The sequence below is a fragment of the Vigna umbellata genome, chromosome 1 (assembly GCF_029865625.1).
Source record: "Vigna umbellata cultivar VRB3 chromosome 1, Vumbellata_1.0, whole genome shotgun sequence".
Lineage (NCBI taxonomy): Eukaryota > Viridiplantae > Streptophyta > Magnoliopsida > Fabales > Fabaceae > Vigna > Vigna umbellata.
In genome coordinates, this window is record NC_142165.1 from 73,249,836 (window position 1) to 73,260,838 (window position 11,003).

An 11,003-nucleotide genomic window follows, 5' to 3' on the forward strand; every position below is an offset into this window, starting at 1 on the left:
CAACCCATTATTACGCGCCAATAAAGGTGTGCACAAATTATTTCGTTTTCTAATATTCTTGAAAGAGACAATTTTCTTCTACAATGACTCAAATTCATTTCACGTCTAAAAACTTACAAAACCGAATCATAGAGTAGTCTATACATATAAAAGACAGAAACCATAATTTTCAATCTTCAACTCATTAAATATTTATTTCATAACAAGATCAAATTTACAAGGACATCTCTATTTTACTCTGAATAAAAAACATTACTATAAAGACTCTTAGCACAAATTGTTTTTAATATTTTATATCACTTGTATCATCTATACAAAAATAACAAATGTCCAGAGTGACGAATTCATATATTACGTTACCATAACTAATAAAGTATATGCTAATTCCTTTTTAAAAAACCCGTTTATATATATATTCATCTACAATTATAACTGTTATTATTATTATTAACACTACTCAAGCATGTTACATATATTATTAACAAGAAGATAAAATAAACCAAAATTTACAGTGATACCATCACATAAAAATAAAACTAAAAATAAAATTTTATTTCTCAAAATTAATCTCAAAGTTTTTTAAAATATAATCATCAATCAAATGTTTATCATTTTACATTTCGTAACATATTACTATTCAACACTTCTATTAAAATTCTTCCAATAAAATCTTTGGTATTCTTTGTTACTTCTCCTCGTAGTTATGCATTTTCATCAACATTTACATTAACATATATTTATGTATAATATGATCCACTAGTACAAAAACAGCGTATAACGTCATGCGTTCAACGTCCAACTACTGAATAACCAACATTAAAAACGAGGTGTCATTTTTGTAAATAAATGCAATTATTAAACGTCGTTTAGAATTGTAATTCGACGTAAAAGGATATAAAACGTCGAATGACTTTTAAATTCGACGTCAAAAGGTTAGTGAATTCAATAAAAATTTGAGCGGAAGATTGAAAATTCATTAACTTTATATTAGTGCGATACCCTCTTCTCTTCTCTTCTCAAACTTTTCTCGAACGAAGTTTGACGAGCATCACATGTAATCGTTCTTTTATTTGATACAAATGCATGTTAATTAATTACTTTATGTATGATTTTTGTTTATTTTAACCGATTATTTTCGTGTTCTTGTCCTTCATAGGCGTATTCTGTTTTATTAAGTATAGAAATTTGTTGCCATAAGGTTGGTTGTTGCTGTTGCTTGTTAAATTGCCCAGTCTGTCCTGCTTGCCCTTGTCCTTGACCAATGCTTGGGTGTGGTTTCTACCCTTGATTGAAATTTCCCTGACGGTATGAAAATTGATTGGCCATGAAGTTAACATCCTCTAAAGCATCTGTTGGAAAAGCGCATTGACCATTGATATGGTCACCCCCACATAATTCACACAATTGTGGTTGAACCTGTGCAACAGTCTTTAACTCTTTTGGCAGTTGTGCAAGCGTTTTTGTAAGAGTCTCCAGTTGTTGAGTTAGTATCTTGTTCTGTGCTAGCAAGGCATCATTGGTTTGTAACTGTAGAACTCCTTTTTGTTGAATAGGAGCTCCTCTTTCACTTTTTAGTTCATTATCACTTGTAGCCATATTTTCAATGATTTATGTAGCTTCCTCTGGAGTTTTCCATTTGATATTTCCTCCTGCTGAGGCGTCAAGCATCATCTTGGTTTGTGAACCAAGACCTCCAAGGAAGATCAGGACTACCTCCACTTCATCAAATCCATGTGTGGGAGTCTTTCTTAATAAGCTTTTATATCTGTCCCATGCATGACCTAGTGATTCCTCCATGCCTTGCCTGAATGATGAAATTTCTTGCTTTCCTTTATTCACCTTTGATTGTGGAAAGTATTTTTTTAGGAACTTTGTCACCACTCCTTCCCACTCTGTAAATCTTCCTTCTGGAAAAGAATTCAACCAAAGCTTAGCGTTGCCTCCTAATGAGAATGGAAACATGCTAAGTTTGATTGCTTCGTCCGGCACCCCATTTATCTTTACTGTGTTGCAAATCTCATTAAAAGTTGTAAGGTGCTCATATGGGCTTTCGTGAGACAACCCATTAAATTGGTTACTCTTCACCAGTTGGATGAATGCTGGTTTCACCTCTATATTAGCTGCATTGACTCTTGGTCTTGCTATGCTATTGAAATGTTGAGGTCCAGCTATATTAGTGTAATCTGCAAGAGTTCTTCTGGCATTATTATTCTCCATATTCTCAGTGCTATGGTCAGAACCTTGTGGTGATGGTTGTAACAGAGTTTCCGGAGAAGGAAAAAGTTCTCTAGATGTACGGATTCTTCTCCTCCTTCTACTCTCGTCTAAACCTTCAAGAAGAGGTTCTGCAGTTTTCTTGCTCCTAGTTCGGATTGCTTCCTGCATACACAAGAAAACAAATCCCTAGAAAAATTGGTTAGCACAAAAAGATATAAAAGAAGATATAAGATTAGAGATAAGAAGATAAGAAGATAAAATAAAAACAGAAAATAAAAATAGAAAACAGAAAAAAATAATAATAGAAAAATAAAATAAAATAAAATAGTAACTGAAAAAAATAAAAACAGAAAATAAAATAAAATAAAATAAAAACAGAAAAAATAAAAACAGAAAATAAAAATAGAAATTCAAATTTCAAAATTCAAAATTCAAGTCAAAGATAATCAATAATCACACAAATGAACTAGTTAAACCACGAGTCCCCGGCAACGGTGCCAAAAACTTGATGACAAATTTATGAACACCGAAAAACGGCGCCAAAAACTTGTTTAACAATCGGCTAGTGTGACCGAATCGTATCAAGTAATAAAACTAGGTAAGACCAAGTATCGTTTTCCCAAAGGACTCACGGCCTAGTTAGCTATATGATTTGTTGATTATTTGAGACTTGTGAACAATTGATTGTAGGTTTTAAATGCAAAAGACAGTAATTAAACATGTATGCATGAATTTGATCAATGGAAAAGAGGAATACAAACACTTTAATGAATTAGATGGATGAGTATGTTGTTGGGGTTATCAATTTCATCTTATCCACTCTCATATACTTTTAGGAATTCATCATTCTTTTCATCAAATGTTAATGTCACTATCTAAATCACCTTGTAAGAAGGTCTATCCTTAATTACGAGTTCATACAATTCCTAGCATTCCTAATAATTAATTCTGAAGCACAGAAGCTTAAAGGCAACCAATATGTTATTGGGAGAAATTTCCCGGATCTAGATTTCCCCGTACGTTCCCATATCGACAAAATCAATAATCATGACATTGAATGAGTTAAACAATGCAAGCTTTGAGCAAAGAGGAAAAACCCTAACTAATGATGAAAGAAAGCATGTATCTTAAAATAAGATGTTAACACAAATTCCATATATGAGAGTTTCACAAGACTACATTGATTCCCCAACAACAATACAAGGTTTAGTTCACCATATATTCATGGTGAAACTAGATGAACAATAATGAAATAAGGAAAGATAGAACCCTAGAAAGATGAGGAGGTAGCCTGAGCATCCAAGATCTTCCTTCAAGGGGTGGAAAAGTGAGTGTTTGCTTCGTCTCAGCCAAAAATTCAAACCCTAAGAACACCTAAAGCTTATATACTATTTGTAAAATTACAAAAAAGTGGGCCTATGCCCAAAAGAGTGCCGCTCAGCGGTAAACTACCGCTCAACGGTAAGTGCGTGAGTTGATTCTTCCCCCTCAGCGGCCTTTTCACCCCTCAACGGATCCAACGTGAGTTCCCGAGTGCCGCTCAGCGGTAAACTGCCGCTCAGCGGTAGTTGCGACTTCTCCTTTTGCATTTTTTATGTCTTTTTTTATTCCCTCTCTATCCTTCTTCACTTCTTTCACCAAATTCACCTTAAAACATGCATAAAACACTGAAATCAAGCATAAACCTGTCCAACTCTCTTATTTCTAAAAATATGATCAAAAACATGATTTCAAGCTAGTTTCTAAATGTTAAAGGTTGCTTTTAGTATCAATTTTAAGCATGAAAATAACAGTTTTTCAACTGTTATCAGCCACTTCCACCTGTCTGTTCGTTTGTGGGTGCTCGACCGAGCTCGTTACATGTTTAATTCCCAGTCTTTTGTAAAAATCTCCTAATCGTTTATCAACGAATTGTCGTCCGTTGTCCGTAACTATAGTTTTGGGGATTCCAAATCGGCAAATGAGTGTCCACACAAACTTTTGAACCATCGCCGAAGTGATCGTTGCGAGCGGCTCTGCTTCTACCCACTTGGTTAAATAATCAATTGCTACTAGTAAGAATTTCTTCTGAGCTCGGCCTATTGGAAAGGGTCCCACAATATCTATGCCCCATTGTTGATGGACAAATTTATGAACACCAAAATATGATGTCACAAACTTGTTTTTCAATCGGCAAGTGTGACCGAATCGTTCAAGTAATAAACTTGGTAAGACCAAGTATCGTTCTTCCCAAAGGACTCACGACCTAGTTTAGTTGTGTGGTTTCTTGATTAGCTAAGACTTAAAGACGAAATATTTGGATTTTATATGCAAAAGACGAAAATTAAATATGTATGCATGAAGTTTTGATCAATGGCAAAAAGCAAAAGATAAACACTTTCAATGAAATATATGTATGAATATGTTGTTGGGGGTCAATTTCATCTTATCCACTCTCATATATTTTAGGAATTCAACATTCAAATCATCATTGTTAATGCCACTCTCTAAAGTACCTTTCAAGAAGGCTTCTCCCTAATCACGAGTTCATACAATTCCTAGCATTCCTAATGATCAGTTCATAAGTGCAGGAGCTTAACGACAACCAATATAATATTGGGAGAAATTCCCCGGATCTAGACTTCCCCGTACGCGCCCGTATCGACAAAACCAATAATCATGCATCGAATGAGTTAAACAATGCAAGCATTAAGCAAAGAGGAAAAACCCTAACTAATGATGAAAGAAAGCATAGATCTTAAATAAAAGATGTAAAAACAAATTCCATATATGAGAGCTTCAAAAGATTACATTGATTCCCCAACAAACATACAGAGTTTAGTTCACCATATTCATGGTGAACCTAGATGAATAACAATGAAAGAATGAAAGATAAAACCCTAAAAAGGTGAAGAGGAAGCCTCAGCATCCAAGATCCTCCTTCAAAGGGGTGGAAGAGAGAGTGTTTTTCTTCGTTCCAGCCAAAGATACAAACCCTAGGAAACCCTAAAGCTTATATATTATTCATAAATTACAGAAAATTAGGTCCAAGCCCATTAAAGTGCCGCTCAGCGGTAAAATACCGCTTAGCGGTAAGTGCGTGTCACGTTTCTTCCCCTCAGCGGCCATTTTGCCCCTCAGCGGTCTTCCCGTGAGCTCCTGAGTGCCGCTCAGCGGTAAACTGCCGCTGAGCGGTGACTTCGGCTTCTCTTTTCGCACTTTTTGATGTCTTTTCTGATTCCATATCTCTCCTTCTTCACTTCTTTCACCAAATTCACCTTAAAACCTGCACAAAAACACTGAAATCAAGCATAAACCTGTCCAGCTCTCTTATTTATGAAAATATGAAGAAAAGCATGATTTCAAGCTAGTTTCTAAGTATAAAGGTTGCTTTTAGTATCAATTTTAAGCATGAAAATAACAGTTTTTCAACTGTTATCAATTGTGCGAACGGCCAAGGAGACGTCAGACTGTGCAACTCTACCGGTGGTAGATTGAGGTTCTTGCATGCTCTTGACACTTCAAACATTTCTGTACAAACATCTTGCAGTCCTTTTCTACCGTCGGCCAAAAATATCCTGCTCTTATCACCTTCGCTCGCAGCGCTCGCTGCCTAGTATGCATTCCACATGCCCCTTCATGCAGCTCCCTCATAACGTATTCGGCTTCCTCTGCGGACACGCACTTTAATAAAGGTAAAGAGAACCCTCTTTTATACAGATCCTCCCTTATCAGTAAGAACCGAGCGGCTTTCTTGGCTTCAACCGCTCGGATATGCGAGCCGCTCTCCTACTTTTGAATAATCTCTCTGATGTCCTTCCTCCAATCAGGTTTACTGGAAACCTCGTGGACCGAAAGGCACTCCACCGAAGGACTCATCATAACTTGCCTTATCACCGATGATAATTGATCCTTCCCCTTGCAATTGACGAGTTTGGATAAAACATCCGCCCTCATATTCTACTCTCTTGGCACATGCTTAAACTCCACCGTCCGGAACTGCTTCACCAACTCCTTTGTCTTATGATAATAGCGAAGCAGTTGATCATCTTTGGGTTGGAAACTCTCATTCAGCTGTCCCACTACCAGTTGGGAGTCAGTCCGGTATTTGACTGAAACCGCCCCTAAGTCCTTAGCCAGTTCGAGCCCGGCTATCACTGCTTCATACTCGGCCTGGTTGTTGCTTATCTTGAACCGGAAGACAATTGCCTGCTCAACGACAAAGTAATCCGGTCCCTCTAAAACGATTCCTGATCCTCCCCCGGACCGCTCGGATGATCCATCCACATAAAGGGTCCATGCTCGGTAGCATTCTTCTTCCCAAGGTAATTCAACCGCAAAATCGGCCAAGTGTTGTCCTCGTACTGACCCTCGTGGCTCAAATTGTAACCCGAATTCAGATAACTCTACTGACCATCCTACTATTCTCTCGACCAAGTCTTGTTTTCGTAGGATTTTTGCTATCGGGTGATCCGTTCTTACTACCACTTGGTGACTCTAAAAGTACGGCCTTAGGCGCTGTGCTACCATCACTAGGGCCAAAGCGATCTTCTCTACTCGCTTGTACCTTATTTCAGCGGGCTGCAACATTTTGCTAACGAAGTACACAAGTTTAAACTCGGTTTGCTCTTGCACCAAGGCTGAACTGACCGTGTCCTCCGAAATTGCCAGGAACAACTGTAATGCGTGCTTTGAATCAGGTCGTCCCATGACCGGTGGGCTGACTAGTATGCTCTTTACCTCGTTGAAGGCTTGCTCACACTGGTCATCCCAATCAGTACCCGTACTTTTCTTCATGATTCTCACAATCGACTTTATCTGCTCGGCCAGCTTTGGAATAAAGCGCGACAGCGAAGTCAGTCGTCCTACCAACCTCTGAACCTCCTTCAACTTCTGAGGGCTCCTCATCTCAAGTATCGTCCTGCACTTGTCGGGGTTCGCCTCTATTCCTCTAGTTGTTAGCAGGAAACCTAGAAATTTTCCCGCTGGTACCCCAAAAGTGCACTTGGCCGGATTAAGGCGCATATCATACTTTCGTACTTAATAAAAAACTTCCGCAAAATCCTTCACATGATCTTCTACCGAACGACTTCTTACCACCATGTCGTCCATGTAGACCTCCATGCATCTACCTATCTGACTGGAAAAGACCCTATCCATCAATCGTTGGTAGGTAGCCCCCGCATTCTTCAAACCGAACGACATAACCTCATAACAATAGTTAGACCGCTCGGTGATGAAGGTCATCTTATCACTGTCCGGAGGAAACATAGGAATTTGATTGTATCCCAAATATGCATCCAAGAAACTTAACACTTGGAACCCCGAAGCCCCATCCACTAACGCATCGATACTTGGTAGCGGATAAGAGTCCTTGGGGCAAGCTTTGTTCAGGTCCGTGAAGTCCGTGCACATTCTCCACTGCCCGCTCGACTTTTTCACCATCACAAAGTTCGCCAGCCACGTTGTATACTTGACCTCACGGATGAAGTTTGCTTCCAATAACTTCTTTACCTCAACTGCCACCGCCAGTCTCTTTTCTTCCCTCAATCTTCTCTTCTTCTGAGCCACCGGTCGGGCCTCCTTAAACAATGCCAGCTTATGCGACATAATCTTTGGGTGGATTCCTAGCATATCGGCTGTAGTCCAGGCAAACAAATCCTTGTTTTTCTTCAACTCCTCACCTATTGACCTAGCTTGCTCCTCCTCCAACTCACTTCTAATGGTAGTAACTTGTTCCTCCTTACGCCCAAGGCTGAAAGGCCTGGTTTCTCCCATTGGTTCCATCCGATCATCGGTATTAGTTCTTGGATCTAGATCCACCATGGCTACCTCTGATCGTCTTCTCCTCTGCCGGTTTGGTGGATCAGATGAGGATGGCTGAACCTTCAGCCTTGCCACATAACATTCTCTAGCAATCCTCTGATCGGACTGAACGGTGCAAATGGTCCCCCATCTAACAAAAACTTAAGTGTGAGGTGGGGCGTAGAAACAATCGCCCCAAATGCATTTAAGCACGGTCGGCCCAACAACACATTGTACGATGTGTTTGCTTCTACCAACAAAAACCTAGTCTTCAGCTCCTTATTCCGCTCGGTTCCTAAGCAAGTTCTTAGATCTACATATCCTCTTGTATCCACCCTTTCCCCCAAAAATCCTACTATCTGCTCGTTGTATGGGGCTATCAGATCCTCGGATATGTCCCTCTGCTGGAATGTCTTCCAGTAAAGAATATTAACAGAACTTCCTCGATCCACCAACACCTTTCCTACGCTGTACTGAGCAATAACAGCTGTTATTACCATCGGATCGTCTTGATCAGGATCAGGAGCATGAAAATCTTCATCGGCGAACGTGATAGGCGGCATAGGACGCTTCCTCACATCTACCCGATGAACACTTTTTAACTCCCTCAAGTTTCTCTTCCTCGCCGATGCTGATGACCCTCCAGCAAAACCTCCAGAGATAGTATTTATCGTGCCATGCAATGATCGGTCATGGTTGCAACTTTTACTCCGCCTGCGATCTGGACGTCTGTCATCTCTTCTATCACTTCGTTCCACCCTAGCCCTCCTGGGTGGACTTCTCGTCCTCCGTTCCTCCTTAACAAACTTGTTTAGGTGACCAGCCCGGATCAGCTCCTCCACTTTATCTCTCAACATCGTGCAGTCTTTGGTGTTATGTCCTATATTTAGATGATAGGTACAATGTTTAGTCCCGTCAGCTTTGGGTGATGACCAAGAAGGTCTTAAATGAATAAGATCTGCACTCAAGGCTTCTTCCAAAACTCTAGCCCTTGGCATATTTAATGGGGTGTACTTTTCAAATCTAGCCCCTTTCGGGCCACCTCTGTACTTCTGACCCTTTGGCCGTTCGTCAGGTACGAACGGTTTTTTGCCTTCCTTCTTCTCCTACCCTGAAGAGCTCTGCTCTCGCTGTCGCCTTTGAACCGCCCTTATCTCCTCTATTCTGATGAACCGAGCAGCTCTTTCTTGTAACTCATCCAAGGTTAATGGGGGTTCCGCAAACAAATTATCGGCGAAAGGGGAAGGCCTCAACGCGGTGGCCAGAGTGCTAATGGTGAACTTCTTGCCTACTCCCCTTACTTGTCGAGCGGTCCTATTGAACTGGTCCATGAAGTCTCTAAGACTTTCTCCCTTCTCTTACTTTATATTTGTCAACTCCAGATATGTCAAATTGAGAGCTCTACCAACAAAGAACTTCCTTTCGAACATGTCCCTCAAGGTGGCGAAATTACTGATGGTTCGAGGTCTGAGTGAATGGAACCATGCTAACGCTTCCCCCTCTATTGATAAGGAAAAAACTCTGCACCACACATTTTCATTGGGGGAGTAGATGGTCATGGCGTCTACGAAAGATCTCAAATGCTCCTCTGGGTCGCCTGACCCATCATACTTTTCCAGGACCGGGAATGCCCTCTCCGGAGTTTGTTCCTCCATGACTGTCGCTGTGAACGGATGTAGAGCTCTCGCTCGGCCGGCTAGGATCGGACGGTTTGCGGTCCGATGCGAGCCAGCCTCGCTCTGATCCTCCCCGTGGTAATGACTGCCTTCGGCAGGATCTGTGTCCTCTTCCGAGTCCGGCTCCATTTCCGACATTTCTACGATAGGTGGTGTTGCAGCGCGTGCGGAAGATTGACAGTTAGCTTACGCCCCTCTAGCCGCATCACGCTCGCCCCTAAGGGTTTCAATCTCTGCCTGCATTGCCTCCATCCTTCTTCTCATCTCTTGCATAAACGTTGTCGGGTCCTACTTCATCCTTATGGCTTCAATAGGGTGTCTTCAAAAATCCTCGGCCCCACGGTGGGCGCTAAAATGTTTCTGCTGAAAGGGACCGAGGGAAACTCCTGCTGCTACCGCTCGGGAACGCTCCTCCTTCACCGATCGGTCCTTCTCGTTTCCGCCCTACCTCCTGACTCTTCCTCTCTCATTGCCAAAGTGGGGTGACCTGCAAGGAACACTCCGACGCTCAAGTCAGAATTTATCTCCGTAAGTCTAGTAAAAATTAGTAAAAATCAGACTTTACCTTCTTAATTGATTGTTATTTATATGGTTTCAAAGAATATTATCCATTAACTTACCTCTTAATGACGATCAATGCTCACCTTAACTGCTCGACAATGACCGTTACATCATTAATTACGCATTCATGGACATTCAAAAGCTGTCTCCAGCGAACGGCTAGAGAGTTCGCAAGTATTACCTTGGCGTCCGACCGGGAATGATCGGCTTCCATCACCCTTACATGCCTGGTCGGTCTGATTAACACTTCCATCGTTCTTGGACAATCGGTCCAACCTACTCGATATTGACTAAGCATGCCCGATCGGTTTATCCTACTCGGTAGTAACAGTAATTGTAAAATCTTAAATCAACACAATCTACTTTAAATCGAAAAATAGTTGTTTGTAGTCAATTTAATTAAAATATCACGCTGAGTTAATTTGGTTTAAAAAAATAGATAAAACAAGTATTGAATCAAAATTCTAAAAAAACACATTTAAATTGATAAATATATTTTCTTTAACTTCAATATAATATGAATATTTTTGTGATTCGATACAGCTGCCAAAATCTTTAATAACGAGTTAAATGTAATGTCAAATATACTTGTACGATCTAGTATTGATTAACCTATCGACATCTCATAAATATTTTCCAACCATTTTTTCAAGTGAACAAGGCATCTTTTTCAAGTGAACAAGCCTTAGTGTTGAGTTGAGACATAGGAATTTCTGACGAGTGGTACAAAAACCAATTGTTTGTTACGTTAGTGGTGAATATAGG